The sequence below is a fragment of the Theobroma cacao genome, chromosome 10, assembly GCF_053813885.1.
Source record: "Theobroma cacao isolate CCN51 chromosome 10, ASM5381388v1, whole genome shotgun sequence".
In the NCBI taxonomy this organism is placed as follows: domain Eukaryota; kingdom Viridiplantae; phylum Streptophyta; class Magnoliopsida; order Malvales; family Malvaceae; genus Theobroma; species Theobroma cacao.
In genome coordinates this window covers 4,210,111-4,214,093 of record NC_142648.1, presented here as the reverse complement: position 1 = coordinate 4,214,093, position 3,983 = coordinate 4,210,111, and the positions used below count along the sequence as shown (strand labels likewise).

The 3,983-nt window shown below is 29.0% G+C and overlaps 1 long non-coding RNA gene across 1 annotated transcript; it reads left to right on the top strand.

Moving 5' to 3' along the window:
* Window positions 1-275: 275 nt before the first annotated feature.
* LOC148760289 (uncharacterized) lies at window positions 276-620 on the top strand. The gene is made up of 2 exons (XR_016023253.1): window positions 276-401; window positions 491-620. It is a non-coding gene; the product is annotated as an uncharacterized LOC148760289 (long non-coding RNA).
* Window positions 621-3,983: the final 3,363 nt, after the last annotated feature.

Here is a 3,983-nt window from a genome sequence, read left to right as displayed (position 1 = left end):
CCCAATACTTTTTTTTAAGGTCATATTTAAGATCCGATTTCATATTTTAGGTGTACGATGCCAAACTCGAACTTGAATATCAGATATCCGATATGTGGTGTTGTATTTAGCTTTTAACCCTTTAGGTACAAATACAAATCCCCTGCCCCTCCCGTGCCCCACTTTCCTACCCATTTCATAACTTTCTGACTTATGTCTTTTGATTTATTATCTGTCTGCCATGCCCCACTTTCCCGCTCCTATATAATGTTTGGTCATCTATCTTTTGGTTTATTATCTGTCTTTGGTTGACAAAAAGTAAGCTTGTGAATTTTAACGACGTTAGAAAGGCTCAAAAGTAAGGGAGAATCGTACTTGAAAACTTGAGGCGGCATCACTTTCTTATTCAAAATTAAAGATAGGTAAATTATATTTTTTGTTTTTTATTCAACTACTCAAAAAAATTTTACTTTATTATATTTATTGATGTGATAAATTATATTGCTCCCAGGTGGTCCAAGTTCTTTCGTCGATCTGAGTTTCCTGCTCTGTGCTTGGGTCTTCTTGGTTTTGAAGACTCGTGTCTGTTTGATTTTAGATTTTTTGTGAGTCCTGCTAATTGATTTGATCACTCCTTTTAACTGTTTGATGTTGTGAATGCCTGCTTCATCAGGTTTTTTTGTGGAGTGATTGTTGATTGCCTCTACTGGTTTTTGCTTGAATCGTTGAATTTAAATAAAAAGTAAGAAGAAAACCTTACAAGAGGCTAATAGATGGAAAAGGTGGATATATATATTTATATATATTTAAAGAACACAGCAACAAATTAAAAGCAACACAAGCCTGAAAAAGGACGGTAGAATCCTATTTGCCGTTGCCGTTAGCTCAAAGTTAACGGGTAGAGCCCACTTGATGTTAAATTAGAAAAAGTACAAAACACTCAACCATCCCGTGCCCCACTTTCCTGTCCCTTCCATAATTTTCTGCATCTGTAAGCATAAGAAAAACGACGAAAAGACAAAATGGAAAGCACATCTACAGAAAAATGCCCATCTACGTATTGGCTGACGATAGATATGTGAGGTCAAGTTGAGAAACTTGTTGGAGCCGTTTCGTAAAAACTTTCTCCACAAAAATCTCATCTCCTTCCATAGCGTGGTAACAATAGCGCGCTGTTTACGAAAAGATAAAATGCCCACAGCATGTTTACACGTCCTGTAAACCTACAAAAAGAGAAAAAAAGAGATAGATAAATTTTTTATATTGAAATACTTTAAGTTTACCATGACCAATACTAAATCAACTACTGATCAAATACATAAGTTATAAATTTTAACCTTTAAATTAAGTGATTTAGAAATCAAAATCTTTAACTCACTTTAAGTAGAAGTAATTCTATCTAAACTTTCACCTTCTGAAAATAGATATAGGACAAAAGTTTTGCATTTTCTAAAAAGTTTTAGTATTGAAGAGCTTCAAACTCATTTGCATATTGAGACAAAAAATCGTGATAGATATGCACTCATTTTTATCATTGTGAAAAGAAAGAGCATTTTATCAAGAAGTGTAAGTTTAGAATTGTTGAAAATTTTGAAAACAAGATTGCTGTTTTTGGTTCTGAAAACAAGATAAATCTTATTGAACATGATGATGTCAAAAAACTTATTGTGATAGTGATTGAAATGCATATTAGAATGGTTATCAAAATACGCATGACTACTTTGACAAAATGTTTAGAATAGTGACTAGATTTCGACACTACTATTCATGTTTAATTTAACGAATTGGATTAAACTATTAAATTTGCTATTTTTTTTATGTCAATATCAATGTTTAGGTTTACAATGATGGTGGATTAGTTTATTATTGAAAAAAGTCAGTGTAACAAGAGTGCTATATAATTAAGTGAGAGAAATAGAATAGATTTTGAGTTTATAAGTAAGGCTCATGATAGTAACATCTATCTATTTACATTATTTTATTATTGAAAAGTGAGCTTGGGTATCTAGGAAACTCTACATTTTTTTATAATTTCGAACTGCAAAGAAACTAAATGTGATATTAAAGATAATTTGAGAGATTTCCCCCCTAATTTATTTATATTATGAACTTATAATACTGTAAAAGCTTTTGTCTCTAATAATCCTATTAATTATTTTTAATTAAGTTTTTTAATTATTTAATTACTCGTTGTTAATTGTACTCAATTTTTTCACATAATTTTGAAATAAATAAATTGTTCAAAAAAATTACAAACACAAAGTCGGAATCTTTATATATGAAAACATGAAAATAATTAATAACGTATATGGTAATTTTCAAATATTATTATTACTAGAAATGTACATTGAATGTCTATGGATAATATTTTAATTTGCACACTGACCCAAAAAATCATAAATGTATTCACATTTTTTTTTCATAAATCAAAAGCTAGGATATGAATTTATCCAAAGAAAAAGGAAGAGTCAAAACTATGTTATTGGCTACAGCTATGAGCAATATTTACATGAAATTATGAAATTAAAAATCATATCTGACATCCATGTGGTATCGATTTATTGACAACTAAAAAATCGATAATACAAGATATAAATATAATATTATATTCATATATTTTACAGTAATAAAGTATCGGTACCACCATACATGGCACCCGCATGCATCATCAGATTATCTTTGCTCAACCAAAGTTATTTAAGGATCATGTTTCTCGAATAGAACTTAGCTCTATCTTGTCACATATCGTTTGAATTAAGATGCTAGCATATTTTATTGTGAAACTTTGAATGTTTTAATTGTTTCCACTTTTTGGATTGCATCAAGTTATTATGAGAATAACAATTGTTTTTGAGAACATGGAATAAACCTTTAAGGTTTATCCATAAAGTTATATACCACATATTGAGCTTTTTGTGAAAGGGATTTTTACATTGTAATACATGGAAGGTAATACTTGTTCTTAAAGGACTTATCATTTTGATTCTTGTAATTTATTATTTTTATTTTAAGCATTTGGGTAATTAAACTAATATATTGTGTAGATATTAAAAGGTTAAATATCCCAATAAACCTTTGAACTATGTCAAAAAAATTAATTCAGACCCTATCTTTTTATTACGTTCAAATAAGCTCCTAAACTTCTATTTCGGGTCAAATAAACCACTCTATCTAACCGTTGACTAACTTCTATTAATCAACGATATATGATGCTTTTATACCACATCATCTACCATGTGGCAAATGATCTGGTATTAAATAAATATTATTGATTAGGATTTGTGTGCTTACTTTTTTACCCATTTACTAAATCCTAATCAACAATATTTAATGTCACATTATCTGCCATATGATAAATGACATGGTATAAAAGTGCCACATGTACCGTTGACTAATGGAAGTTAGTCAAGGGTTAGAGAGAGGGACTTATTTGATCCAAAATAAAAATTCAAAGGTTTATTTGAACGCAATAAAAAGATAAAGGCTGAATTAACTTTTTTAACCCATTTACTCAATCCTAATCAACAATATTTAATTATACATTATCTGCCACGTGGTAGATGACATGATATAAAAGTATCACATGTACCATTGATTAATGGAAGTTAGTCAACGGTTAGATAGAAGGGCTTATTTGACTCGAAACAAAAGTTCAAGAATTTATTTGAACGCAATAAAATGATAGGGGTTGAATATTTTTTTTAACATAGTTCAGAGGTTTATTTGGATATTTAGCCATATTAAAATAACAAATGTTTGGATCAAGTGGGAAAATGTTGAAATTTTAGATTTAATTTAAATTTAGAATTCAATTGTGACCCTTATCACGTATTTGTTATTATCTACTAAATATTTATCTCCCATGTTTAAGAATGTGATAATATTAGTTTAGGTGGTATAGATAAAATCTATTTCAAATTCTAAATAAAGATTTCTCTTAAATTTTGAAAAATTTAAGATTTTCATGATAGATGAAAATTATCGTTAAAAACAATGTATCACGT